At 28.1% G+C, this 15,464-nt stretch overlaps 1 protein-coding gene across 16 annotated transcripts in view; it reads right to left on the bottom strand.

The window, feature by feature from the left end:
• The window catches only part of LOC107447961 (POU domain, class 3, transcription factor 3-A), a 467,439-nt gene that overhangs the window by 58,989 nt on the left and 392,986 nt on the right, over window positions 1-15,464 (bottom strand). For all 16 annotated transcript variants that reach the window (XR_015432756.1, XR_015432761.1, XR_015432757.1 and 13 more), the window contains one exon: window positions 7,553-7,601. The gene's annotated coding sequence lies outside the window, so the exon portion shown is untranslated. The remainder of the gene's footprint in view (window positions 1-7,552; window positions 7,602-15,464) is intronic.

Here is a 15,464-nt window from a genome sequence, read left to right as displayed (position 1 = left end):
TACTTCTATCATTTCACTCAGAAAGCATAGTTTCAAAAATAAATTATTTCGTTTTTAGAGAGGAAAAGTTATATTGCCTACCATTTTCATTTTGCAAAAAGCTTAACTGAAGATCATTTTAGAACAAAAATTGAAAAAAAAAGTAGGATAAATAAAAACGAATAGCAAGCAATTTGACAAAGGAAGCTGATGGCATACAATATTACGCTCACTTGTTTTTCAACAATGTCATATCTTCCAAAAGTCTGTAATCTCTAGTTATTAATTAAATGTGTACTCTTAGAAATTTCAAAGTGTTTTGAATCATAATATAATCCAGGGCTCGAAAATTGTATTGCCCGACATTGCTGGGATGTATAAATATTCAAATTCAAATCAGGCATGTATATTTTTTTTTATCCCTACATTCCCGTCCCATCAAAAGGTAAAAAAAGAAAAAGCTCATGCCTGGTATTTAAACAGAAATACCTTAAAATACAAATTAAGCGTTCTCTCAAGTTATGTAGAAAATCGCCAACCAGCAGATAAACGTTACTAAAAAAAGGAGGAGGTAATGATATTTTATAAAACCTAAGATCACTGGATTTAATTATTATAAATAAGAATTTATGAAAGCCAATCTCTGTGTTTAGAAATACCGTAAAATACAAATTAAGCGTTCTCTCAAATTATGTAGAAAATCAACAACCAGCAGATAAACATTACTAAAAAAAGGAGGAGGTAATGATATTTTATAAAACCTAAGATCACTGGATTTAATTATTATAAATAAGAATTTATGAAAGCCAATCTCTGTGTTTAGAAATACCGTAAAATACAAATTAAGCGTTCTCTCAAATTATGTAGAAAATCGTCAACCGGCAGATAAACGTTACCAAAAAAGGAGGAGGTAGTGATATTTTATAAAACCTAAGATCACTGGATTTAATTACTATTATAAATAAGAATTTATGAAAGCCAATCTCTGTGTTTAGAAATACCGTAAAATACAAATTAAGCGTTCTCTCAAATTATGTAGAAAATCGTCAACCGGCAGATAAACGTTACCAAAAAAGGAGGAGGTAGTGATATTTTATAAAACCTAAGATCACTGGATTTAATTACTATTATAAATAAGAATTTATGAAAGCCAATCTTTGTGTTTAGAAATACCGTAAAATACAAATTAAGCGTTCTCTCAAATTATGCAGAAAATCGTCAACCGGCAGATAAACGTTACCAAAAAAGGAGGAGGTAGTGATATTTTATAAAACCTAAGATCACTGAGTTTAATTATTATAAATAAGAATTTATGAAAGCCAATCTCTGTGTTTACAGGGATGAGATTAGCCAAAAGGCAAAAAAGCTGAATTTCCACAATAGTAAATTTTACGCAAGCGCAACCCTTTAATAATAAATTTCAGACAGTTTAAGGTGATAAATAATGTGTTGACATACAATTGGTACTAATCTATTATTATAGAAATGATTACATTGATACTTAACATTTAGTGAAAATAAAAATTACCAATTGAAAAAAAAAAGCTGGAAATTATATTTTTCCTCAGTTCACATAAGAGACAATTATTACTTGAAAAACTACCTGGTTCAGCAAATTAAAACTACTGAGAATATACATTAATATTTCATTTCTTTTAATAAATACTGTTATGTGATTTATAGCAAATATATCAGTAATATTACTTTTTAAATTATATTGGAAAAAAAAACTTTAACAATGGATCGAATCATTATGTTCATATTATAGTCTAATCTAACTAGAGCCCTTTGAAACATATCAATAACAGTGAAGTAGAAATATATAGTAACTCCTTAACATACAAAAATTGCTATTTTAGTTTGAAAAGCAAATCAAGACATTGAATTTTAAACTTGTGTGAATATGAATCGTTACATAGGTTTTTAAAAAGGCGCAAATACGAATCACAATATCGGATTTTTAAATCTCGTAAATAAGAATCGCAACATACAATACTCAAATCACGTGAATCAGAATCGCAACACACAAATATGATAAGCTATGTTTGATATTAAAATCGTGTGATTGAGATCGAGATATTAGCAGATTCCAGGCTTGGGACCTCTAAAAGGCTTGTCAGAAGCAGCGTCGTTTGAACTACAAAAATCGGATCTATCTGGAGGGCGGGTAAAAAATTCCGAAAATCTTATTTGCTGTGAGTAAACGGTGAGAAAACAGCTAAAATAAGTAAAAATGAGAAAGGTTTGGTAGCTATGCAGTTTGAATTTTCTGTTTCTCTTTGAAAATCGGTAAATTTTCTGAAAAAGCGGAATACTTATAAAAAAATGAAATTTTTAGAAAAATCTGAATTTTTGACAAAAAAGCTGAAATTCAAGTGATAAAAGTTAAAAAAGCGGAAATCCGCTAAAAAGCGGAAATCCGCTAAAAAGCGGAAAAATCTCATCCCTGTGTTTAGAAATACCGTAAAATACAAATTAAGCGTTCTCTCAAATTATGTAGAAAATCGTCAACCGGCAGATAAACGTTACCAAAAAAGGAGGAGGTAGTGATATTTTATAAAACCTAAGATCACTGAGTTTAATTATTATAAATAAGAATTTATGAAAGCCAATCTCTGTGTTTAGAAAAATTTAAGTGCAATTGAAACCCCATTGCAAGGCAGCTGGTCTATTGAGACAAGGAATAATTAAATGCAAATAAGCTTTAGGTAGAGTTTAAATTTGGTAGTTTTGCACGAGATTTTTTTATATTAAAAGGGTGTTTGTCAGCCAAGCAGAACTACATTATTAGGCAAATTGAATAGTTCTACACTTATTAACACAATGTTTCAATTTGTTTGAAAGGAATCATGGTTCAATTCTATATCGTATTGCGGTTGAAGCATATTTCTTTGGAATTAAAGTCCAAAGGAACCAATTTTATACTTCAATTTTAAATCAATAGTTCTGTTGTTGTTGTTTCCCATCTCCACTGGTCTAGCGGAGCTAGACCAGGTCCATGAGTCCATTCACCCTCAGGAAATCAAAAAACAAGACCGGGTCACACAGAAAGGAGGTGGGTCGGGCTGGCTGCACTGGAGAAACATTTGTTGCAGGTGGGATAGACCTTTCGCTGCTGTTCATACCTCATGCACTTTATGTGACCACTGATGAATCTAGTGAACGCGGTCTGATCGCCTTTATTATCTCTTAGGTTCAAAGCACGACCCGGCTTATCTCCAGAGTACCAGATATGTACTGGGGGAGTATTCCAGACTAGCTGGACACCTTTCTTTCTAATGGAGTGAATTTCTGAGGATGTGAGTGCCAAACTTTCCGGCAGAGATTCATTTGTGGCAAGTTTTGACAGCGAATCAGTGATCTCATTCCCGTATAGACCAACGTGGGACGGAATCCACTGCAAATAAATATCCCGCTTCAAGGAAAGTTTACTGAGAAGTTGGAGGATTGCCGTTCCAGACCTATCGCCCACTCTAAATCAATAGTTCTGAGTGCAAGATAGATCATCTAGTGCAAGAGTTCCCAATTTGTTTTGGCTACGGAACCCTAAATAATCAACCTTCTTTCAGCGGAACCCCGACTTTAAATCTGAAGTTTATTAAGGTAATTGTGACCTATAAGTTTAATTTAAAATATTTAATTACTGGTATGAAGATTTTTAATCGTTTTATTATTGATAATCTTAAAGTGTGTTTTATGTACGATACTTGAATCGGCAGTTCTAGTGCTATATCTAGTCTAGTTATGAAATTGTTTTTGGAGCAGATACATACGCTGAAAATGGACAAAAAAAGATAAATTATGGTTTACTTCAAAAGGGAAATTTAAATTGCTTTGAAAATGGCTATTAGGGAAAAATCGTTCTTTTTTAAAGATATGAATTATTTTGCTTTGAATTGAAAATCGTAATGAGAATAACTAATTCAACATTTAATAAATGCTTGTTCTTTTCATAATTTTTTCAATATATCGTTATTATTATTTTTTTTTAACAGCAGGCACTGAATTTATCGCAGGCACTGAATTCATAAGTGTTGCTCATTTTATGTTGCCTGTTGAGCACATTGTGACCAAAGTCACGGAGGCGAACAACATGGCCCACACCACACTGCCGCAGATACTCGTTCATATAGGCTGGGTCACATTCACACATCACACATAACAGAGGACAACAAAGAGAGGGAAACACCCATGCCCTGAGTGGGATTCGAACCCGCAGCCATTGGCTTCACAGTCAGGCAATATATTATTATTAGAAATATTATATTTTCTTTCAAAAAATGCCTTTTCTCTTTCTTCAGCATTTTGCTTAAAATAAAGGAAACCGAAAGATTAAACAAATCATGAATTATAGGTTGTATCAAAAAATAATCTGGGATTTTAAACTCCTCATCACTAGTTATGAAACGTAAGGACTTGCTGAAACCCTTTAACTCTCCGGAACCCTAGTGCTGGACTCTAGCTCCTAGCACTGTAACACGGAGCCCTAGGGTTCCGCGGAACACCATTTCATAACAGCTATTCTAGTGAATAATATGATAGATTTCTCGTGAGTCTTAATCATAGATCGCAGATTGAAAATTATTTTCATACTTTTCATGGATATTTTCAAAAGTATTATTAAAAACTTTGAGATGTTAATGCCTTCAACATTCATTAGGCGCATTTATGTCATTATTATTAACTTGTATTTCATTTCATCCTTTTATTTTATCCATATCATCACTTTATTTTTCTCGCATTAGTGGTAAAAAATGTAAACAAATATACTAAACCTTGATAGAGCATATTATGTGTTAGTGTTAACGTTTGTTTCACTGATACGAGAATTTACATACAAATATGCATATTTTACATATATTTATTACTTGAATACGCATGGCTTGTTTGAATATAAATTTTGTTGATTAAATTAGAAATCTTTGGTACTTTCACCGAAACTGTATTTACCAGTTCTTGTCTACTTATAACAGGGTTAATTCAGAGACACCAACACTATGAGATATAAGCCACTTTTTTTCAGAATCAGCTTTGAATAAACAATAAATCCTTTACAATTTTTTTAATTCCTATAATAATAAATAATTATAAAAGTTAGGAATTGTTAAGCACTCCAACATGGGCTTACATTCATTTAAAAGCTCATCATTTTTTTAAATTAATAATAAATTTAACATATAGTTTGAGTTTAGTATATTTGGTCTTATATTTTTTGCATTTTCGATAGTTTTTTTCCCCTCGAAAATAAATTATTCAAAATTTTAGTTAGATATAAATTTTAGATATTTTTCTTCTTCTTTTTTTAAGCTTTGTTTTAAAAAAATCTTTTTTTGTCACAATTCAGTCTGTAAGTTTCTAAGTTGTAAAAAATTTTAATTAATATCTTATCGAAGCAACATTTTTATAATTTAATTTTCAAAAAACAATGATAACTAAAATATTTACAGGTATCACAAGATGATGTTTCGCAGAAAATGTTCCTCTGACATTATTTTGTAAATTTATCACCATTTTAGTTATAAAGTATTTTACATACCCTATATAGTATCACTTAAAATTATGTATTTATAATTTTTTTTATTTTTATTTTTTTTGTGTTTTATTTTATTTTTTACGTTGTGAAGAGTTATAGATAAAATAGTTTTTGCAGAAGTAAATATGTTCGAAATATTTAGTCCATGTAAATACTAAAATTTTTCGTTCTCTATATCAGCTAGAAGTCGAACTCCCTTGATAATTTCATAAATCAGTGTCCATGGTGTGTACAGCGTATTTCCCTATTCTATTTTTAACTTTATTTGTTTCGAAGCAAAAATTAAATCAGGATTAACCACTTCTGTTTAGAAGAATAATACGAGCAATTATATCGATAAAATTCCATTATGAAAATAATAATTAGCAATATTTTAAATTTTAGTAATTAAAAACAAAAAAAAATAGTTTGATGTTTTTTTTAAATGTCCTTAAAAACTTCTAAACAATTTCATGTTTTTATTCAATTGCTTTTATTTTATGCTTTTCTCTCTATTATTATTTCTATGCTTATTTTATGCTTTTCTCTTTCTTTCAATACCTTTATTCTATTTTATACATTATTTTCTTTATTTTAGTTTCGAATCCATTGCTATATCTTTACTCTTTACATTAAAAATAAAAGCAAGTGGACATTAAAAATATATTTCATTAATAATTATCAACTCTTAATACACCACCGGTAGATGGCGCTAAAACATAAAATTCTAATCACTGTTTCAAAATCTTTTTTCCTCGATTTTGATACAGTATTTCTACCTTTTGTTCTCTCCTTTCTCTTTTAATCACAGTATTATAAATGAGTGTATTAAAATAAAGAAATAATTTCTTATTTCATATCATTTTGAATAATATTTGGACTATTTCAATTACAAATCACAAGTACGTATATTAAAAAATGTTAAGACACTCATTTTTCAACAATTGGAAATTGAGTGATTTTATTATATTTATATATTTATCATTCATTCATTGAATATTATAGTTATCAAAAGTTTTGATGGCGTAACTATTAGTTTTTATTTTAATGTTACTATGTCAAGTCGAAAGTCAACATTAATTAAACACGCATAAGAAATTTTAAAAATTGCGGATTTCCCATTTGATTTAGAATTTTTCTTAATTGAATTTTTTTTTCCTCCTTAAATTCAGAATTTTTTTTACTTAGAATTTTTTATAATTTTTTGCAACGAAACCCAACTGGATTGTCAAATGGTTTAGAAATCTTTTGATGGATAATTGCACAAATAAAATAAAGTTCTTAAAATAACCTTATAACCGAAAAATTAACCATAAAATTTATAGTTTATTGTAAAGATTGTACTGGTATGAGAAAATAATTATCTCCTTCAAAATACTTTTAGTAATGTTATAGATAATTAACGTTTTAATAACTTAAAATTTAATATAAGAGTCATTTTTGAGTGAAATTAACAAAAATTAAAATTATTTTTTAAATACAGAAAAAAAGTCAACTTCAAAATATTGTCAATATTTTATAAATAATATTTAAATGCTTAGTAGAAGGACATATTTAGTGATGTTTTCGTGAATTTGAGAAAATAAACTATAAAATTTCAAAAGTATTCCGCAATGATCACGATTAATATTTGTTTTTAAATCCTTGTGAAAAATGAAATAAAAAAAAATTATTAACATTTGTGGCTGCAAATAAGTATTTATACGAAGAAAAAACAAATTCATCAATATCCTGCGAACCACAATGGAAGAAGTCTGGATTAAAAACATTAAAACCCACGTGACTGTTAGAGAAATTATTAAAAACATACCCACGTTTCAGCTAACAATCAAACTATTTTTGTTTAGATTTTTTCCATAATGCAGAATGATGTTTCAGTTTTCCACTGAAAAAAATTTCACCTGTAGATTTTGGATAATAAAATGTTCTGTGTATTTTCATAGTCATAGCATAAACATAAACAAGCACATGACCTTTAACCCAAAAAATCGAGTATTGATAAAATTTTATTTTGCATAATATGTTCTTCTACCAAGCTTTCCAATTAAAATAAATATTTACCTCGTTAGACGCCTATCATCTTTGGCTTCTGGGGTTTTATCTTCATTACCTATAAAAATAAATAATACTGAAGTTAAGTATATTTTAATATCACAAACTATTTTAATTGGTAAACAAAATTAAACTATAATGTCTTACTGTAACGTAATTAAAAAATGTTTTACATAGATTTCCTCAAATTCCATTTCAATTAGAATTTTATCAATTATTTAAGTACGCAACACACCTTAAAATTATCTTTAAAAAACTATCCTTATGTAACTAGCACTTCTCAGATATTAATTATTCAGTTATAAATTAATAACTTTATTGAGAGAAAGGGAGAATTTCAGACGAGTTATTACTATTTTTATTTCGTTTAAAACTCACAAGTTCAGTTCAATGAGCTTTTTAAAAATTCTCGTCTTTTTTTAATCATGGATGATATTTCAGTTAAATAGATAAATATTTTTTTCAAAAATATTATTATTAATATTTTTTAAATATATATTTTAAATATAAATTGGAAAACTCTGCGTTTTTATAATGCTACGTTACAGCTGTTCTACAGATCATGAATGCGTGTAAAAAAATGTTTTAATGGTAATTAATTTATATCTACACTCTTACATTCATGGATTCCTAGCTTTGCGGGAAAAATATGCAAAATGATATTATGAAAGATTGAAATTTTTAAGTTTAAAAAACTGTTGAGGTTGATTTTAAGTACGGAACACCAGCTAATTTTTCAGCAAAATAATAAAATATGGTGGTTTTAAATTGAACAAAAGGTTTCATAAGCAGCTTCCCGATGTTCCTCATCATTCTTATTATCATTGAGGCGACATCCCGGGGTGGGCCTCGCCCTTCTCTAGAACACCTCTCCATGCTGGTCAATGGTCTGTTTGTTTTAAATCTGTGCTAATGGAGTCAACCCAACGAAGTTTTGGATGTCCTCCAGCTCTAATAAAAATTACTTTATGGTTGAATATCTTATGTATTGGGGTAGTTGTTTCTATATTTTTTTTCCTTTGTAGAAATTGTCTTAATTCTGTTGAAATTGTGCAGAAATTTTGTAGACATTGTTACGATTCTGATGTTCTCATACATTTTAAATCTGATCTTTTTTTTTTCTTTCTTCATATTCACTGAAACGCCCTTTAACTCGTTTTTACACTCAGATATTCGCTTCATTTAAAATTTCGAACTAAAACATGTTAGGAAAAAACTTAATTATACTTAATTCAGTAAAATAACTGAGTAACTGAATACTATTCAGAAATAAATCTAATGAATAAATTTTTCGTATTTGAATAGAAACAACGTACGTCGTTTAAAGGCATTCGACTAATTTAATAAATTTGCGAGAAAAATCAGTCTCGAAAATATTTTATGGTTGTATTAATCCCTATTCACACCACATTTGTTGAAATAAAATGGGTACAAATTTCTATTACAAATAATGAATTTCCAATCACTTCAACGTTCGACCATGCTATTTACAAAATAAATTAAAATGTTTCTTTGAGAATAACATTTTTCCTACGTCATCGTGTAAAATTATATACTCTCTTAAAAAAAAGTTGACTTCATTTGGCGAGATATATAGACTCCCTGATGGGTTTTTTTCTTCTTTCTTTTATGAAATAGAATTTACAGTCGTGGCGATGCCCGGAGTATTTTCAATTATAAAAGTAAGTTCACAGCCGGAAAGACAATCTTACAATGAAAAATATCGATCAGAGAAGTGTAATATTTCTTTTAAAAATATAACAGCTCTAAAAAGAATATTTTCAAAAACACCGCTTGACTAATTGCTATTGTTCGCTAATCCTTCTCAAGTCTAGTTGTTAAAGAACCGCCGTACACGAACAAAAGAATTTATTTTTTAGTATACATTTTTTTATATGTTCGAAAAGGAAAAAAAAAAATCTATTTTCTTTTTAATGAGACTACCCGAGGGCAGTGAAACATCCCCAAATAGTTTTTCTTGCTAATAAGGGAAAATACAGTGTCAGAAAAAGAAACAAAGAGCGGGGCTTCCACACCAATAATATTAATTGTGGCTCTTTCAATTTCAAAATACTTCTACCAATGACAATGGAGAAATGACGTCATTTTTTATATTTTTTTCTGATTGGGTGATGATTGAAACCTAAGAATTGCTCACAACAATGAAAAATAAAATAATTTAAGTCCGAACGCAAGTCAAAAGAATTAATTATCGGGCCAATGTCCTGGCTAAATTTCCTAAGAGAAGAGATAAATTTCAAACTCGTGGAGACAGTTGAAAAACTAATTTTGACATAAATATTGCAAACGCAACCTTGAAAACTATTGTTGTAATCTGTAGAGTGTGTGTGTGGTATGGAAAAATAAATTACGATTTTTTTTTTATCATAATTGTAGTCACGCTCAAATCCACTTAATTTATTTGGAATATTTTTAATAATATCTGTTAAAGAGTTATATTAAGAAAAAAATGCATTCAATTGGTAAGAAGCATACGGCCCTTGATGGGAAAAATGGGTCTAGAAATAAAATAAAGGAAATTATATTAGTTATCTTTTCTTACGATTTCATTTCGTGATATTTTATTCTCTTTAAAAATTACTAAACCCTCAGAAAAATCGATTCAACCTTGAAGAAAAATATCAGTATCATAAACCAAAATGTTATAAATTGGTTGCAATCTTAACACGATGTTTTGATTAAACCCTGTTTTGATTAAAGTTTAACTACACTGTGAAAATTTTCATTCTAAAATTATGGTAAAATAACTGGTAGCTGTCTGTCCATTTGATTAACTGTGAAGTTTACGGTAAAGAAAATTTTTTTCATTTACGGTTTTGAAACCATTTACAAAAAGTATTGTTATAAAACCATCAGTACGGTTTTTTTAACCATTTACAACTAGCATTTTTCAAAACCATTAAAAAAAATTAATTATTTAACAAGACATAGGAGTGAGGGTTTTGGTAAAACGGTGGGCATTGAAGAGTGCCGGATACTGGAAATTCTTTATGTGTTGAAGGAAATGGGGGAAATATTGTGGTGTCAACATTAGGAATCGAACTCCAGTTCTGCAGCTCATGAGATTGACAGATAAGCCCGATCGGCTATGATATGTAAGTAGCTTCATTAGGTGATTCCAGTTGGTTGGATAAAATTCTGGCTGTTTGACCGTATTAGGTGAAAGCAGTTAATAAACAGTTTTTCTCAAACTTAACAGTTTTATTACCATTTTACTTATGGTTATTTGACTGTTTTGATTAAATATGGTAAAATAACCACTCAATAAATTTTTATTTAACCAATTTTTCCGAGAAATTTCTAACAGTGCACACTGTGAAAAATTCTGGATCAAATTACGGTATAAAGTACTAAAACTATTGGTGCATTTTCCGTAAAATCCATTTGTATCGCAAATTCTGATAATATAATATTTACAGTAATATTTATTTAATTATAATGATTTAGTGATTTTTCGATAATTGCTGTAAAAATTACGGTACATTATATTTTTTGTTCCGTAACATGTTCCGATAAAAATGGAATTTACGGTAAAAAGTACCGGAATCTTGAGTGACAATAGTTTTTACCGTAATTTGATCACAGTGTATAGTTTTTACTGAGTATAATGCTGTGTAATCAAGTTTATAATGCTGAACGTAGTGCTGCATTAAGGTTGGTGCATATTGAAACACTATTGTGGTTTACGGATTCCAAAATCTCTAACAGTGTATAATAATGCATATTAACTCAAAAAGTATTTATTGCTCCCCACTCTACTCTCACATTATTTTGTAGACTTGAAATATTCACTTACAAGCAAATCTAGACATAGTTGTTAAAAAAATTGCACCTCCCTCCAAAAAAAAAGAAAAAGCATTTCAGTCTAAAATAATACTTTTAATATTTTAAATTAGATTCAAATTTTTTAAATCTAATAAGTGTTAAAACACTCGGTGTATTTTTAAACAAATTAGTTTTGTCCTTACTTGAGCTTTTTTTTTAATTTAAAGACGAAAATATATAAATGATGAAACCTTTTAATAATTTAATAGTAAATGCGTACAATAATTTATTCTCAAACCAACGCATTCGCAGTCCCGACTATTACTATTTTGACAACGTTTGAAAGTAAAAACTAAGTAAAGAAATAAAAAAATATAACTGAAATAAATAATTTATTGCATAGTTACAGAAATGAATAACGAATAAAAAAAATCTTGTTCAATTATTTAGAACACAGATCATCACTTGTTAATTCTCTGACACAGAATTTTTATTAAACATATTTCTTGTACTTTTTTTCAATATTTTGTGTTAATTTGAGTCAAAATAAGTGAAGAATGTTATATTTAGCATTTTAATAATTTATGGGTATATGCAGTACAGTCTTTTTCTGCGTGAAAGGTAAAATCTTCCAAACACAGCTCACTTAGAAACAATAATTTTTCAAATTTCCTCTTATTTGAAGTTATTTAGATCTAAGCGAAACAGTTACTTATCATTGAAATTTCTTTATATTTACAAAATCAATAGTTGATAAATTACTGAATATGAAAACTTTTTTTCAAAACTTTTTTTTTAAATTTTATTTTCATACAAATATAATTCCGATAATTTAACACATATTTTTAGTAACTATTAGACTGATTTTTAAAATTAAAAAATATATTTTTGCTTATGACTAGAGAGTCAAAAAAATAGATATGAAAGAGACAGCAGTGTCTTATCTGCTCAAAAGGTTAAAAAAAATTAGGTATGAAATGCATAGGACAGCCACAACAACTATTGAAATTTTTAAAATTAAAATTTTTACCATATGACTACCTTAAAGTAAAGTGGTCTCTATCTAATTTATCTGTAGTGTTTGGTTAAACTTTAGATCCATTATTCTTCGAATGACGAGAGGTTTTAATTTTTGCCTACTTGACTTTTGAGACTTATAATAAGGATGACATTTACCACACTTAACTGAAATCTAATTTACTTAAGATATGGAAAGCGATACTTTAAGATTTTAATCATTTACTAGTCTTATATTATTTAGAAATCATCTCTAGATTAACTATCTAATTTTCACTTTTTTTTTATGAAAGAACTTCAGAATTTTGAAAAGGAACTTTTGATGTAAAGTTTCGCAAGTGACCAAGACCCTATTTTTCGAAATCAGATGATGGCTCGCTTGAGCTGATTGTACTCGTATTTATTTTTTTAAATTTTTTTTTCTTCTCTTGAAATGCCAATTATTGCTTTTTCCAGATCTCTCACTCTTATTATACTCTCTTACTTATTATCTCACTCTTATTATATCTCACTCTTATGCTCTTTCCAGATCTCTCACCATATAGATTTTTATTGTAATTAACTTAGCACCGTAGGTATGCTCATAAAATTGTTTAATATACACACTACCCTACTATATTGGAAGAGACATTTTAAATTTTTGATGGAGATTTTTTTAAATTTTCCAAGAAATACATAAAGGATTATTTTATTACTTTAGAGGTGTTTAGTTCATGCGTTTCTTCATACTTAGCAATAAGATATTAAGCATTCAGAGGTTTGGGAGATCTACAATAAATTAGGAAAGAAAACAAGTATGTTTGAACACCCTATGGCAGAAAATCAAGCAATAAGCTTGTAACTTGCATCAATTACTGAAATTGCTATTTTCAATAAATGCTTAAAATATAGTAAACCTAACGTTAATATTTATGGAAATATGGACATTTTTAGAAAAAATGAATTTTTTTGTCTTACAATTTTTTGCTATAACTTTAAAAATACTCGATGGAATAAAAAAATTTTTTTGAGCGATTTAAAATTAATTGCAAAATTATTGATTTAAATTGCGAAAAAAATTCGTTAAGCACTATGCAAGATATTGTACAGCACATACGCAGAAAAATTTAAAAAAAAAATTTTTTTTTTTTAATTATCTTATCTATCTTAAATATTTAAAAAAAAATTCGAGCAATTTTCTAAACAGTTTTTGAACTTTTTAGAAGAAAACTCAAAACGATCAGAGGTTTTCCACAAATTTTATCTTGTATCATGGGACAAAATTTAATAACAAATCAAAATATCTTACAATAATCTCCCAGATACCGTAATGTGATGGTATAAAGAACAAAAACGCGAAAGATAATATACTTTTATGGGGAATGATCACCCACAATGCCGATCTCATTTTTAATACATCTTGTTTAATAGTACAAAATAAAATTTGGGGAAAACCCCTTATCGTTTTGAATAGTCTTTTAAAAAAGTACAAAGCAGGCCTAGAAAATTGCTTGAAATGTTTTAAAATTTTTAAGATATTAAAAAAAAAACTTTTTCATTCGTTGCCAAAGTTAATTCACAACAAAAAAAAGAAATTTTTAATAAAAAAATTTTCTGCGCATGCGCAGTATAAAAGAACTACTTTAAATACACATATCTTGCACAGTTTTTTTTCAAAGAAAATTTTAAATTTTAAACAAATAATTTTGTAATTAATTTTAATTGCTCCAATTTTTTTTTATTCCATTGAATATTTTTAAAGTTATAGCAAAAAAACTCTGACTAAAAAAATAGTTTTTTTTTAAAGTTTTTTTTAATGTAAAAATGTCTATATCTCTATAAATATTAACGCTTGGTTTACGAAATTTTATGCAGTCATAAAAAATAACTATTTAAGTAATTGATACAAGTTACAAGCTTATCGTTTGGTTTTCTGGCGTAGGGTGTTTAAAAATGCTTCTTTTCCTTCATAATTTATTAAAGGTCTTTCAAAAACCTCTGACAATTATAAATTACCTTGTTAAGTATGAAAATCGTGTGAACTAAACTACATCAATATCAACCATCTAATCCATATCATTAGTGCTAAAAACTAGTTTGAACACTTTTGGTGGTTGAGTTGATTTGAATTGGACCCTTTTAAATGCTGAAATGACTTTTGTTTATCACAGCATAAGATAAGATATTGTCCTCTGCGCGCATACGAGAAGCATGAAATAATAAAATTTAAAAAAAATTGATTTATTAATAAAATAAAAAAATAATAAAAAATGAATAATAAATAATTATAATAAATATAAATAAATAAATAACAGCAATAAAAATCACAATAAAAAATAACAATAATTATTAAAATAAGTAATAATAATAGATAATAAAATTAACAGTAATGAAGGTCATAAATGCATTACTTCTTGGATAACTTTTGATCTTAAGATAAAGTTTTACTTCCGTGTAATAAAATACGTGAAATAGGTATAAGCACCTGAAATGCTACTTAATATTGCAGTCGATAATTTAATTTACGAGATCTAACACAAAAATGTACTCTTCTTTTGTCTGATGAATTATTAATTAGTACAGAAATAAGCATGTTTATAAATGAAACAAACTAAATGTATGTGTGATTGATGGTATCTCGTCAAAAATTAAATTATTTTAAACAATTTAACCAGCATAAGCTAAAACAAAAGAAACGACTTAATAACTAGAACAGAGTAAATGATGCATGGCTAGTTTTACTGATATGAAATTCTTTCAGAAACCAAACTCGTTTAATTACCATGCACTATGCACATTTAATCATAAAAATTTATTTCATTTCTGTTTACATATCATAAATTCAGTGACCATTTACAAGTATAAAAGAAGTAGCATACATAAAAAAAAATCTTTTTAAGTGTAAACACATCACGTATTTCTTAGACTCGTCCACGTACCACGTGTTTTTTTTTTTTTTATTCCGATTTTCGCCAGCAGTGTCAGCCACATTGTGAGGGGGATGTAGAGGAGTAGGATCAGTGAAATATAAAAGCGGCTACCCCCAACATGTGCAATGCGGATTTAGAGATAGGGAGTGAGGTTTTCATGTCTTTTTATTGTGAATTCGCCTTGCGGAAAATTTGATGGTGGAATAATC

This window comes from Parasteatoda tepidariorum, chromosome 3 (genome assembly GCF_982258835.1).
Source record: "Parasteatoda tepidariorum strain Cologne lab strain chromosome 3, Ptep-v5.0, whole genome shotgun sequence".
In the NCBI taxonomy this organism is placed as follows: Eukaryota; Metazoa; Arthropoda; class Arachnida; order Araneae; family Theridiidae; genus Parasteatoda; species Parasteatoda tepidariorum.
The sequence above is the reverse complement of the archived record's forward strand: the minus strand, read 5'-3'. Positions and strand labels throughout refer to the sequence as shown.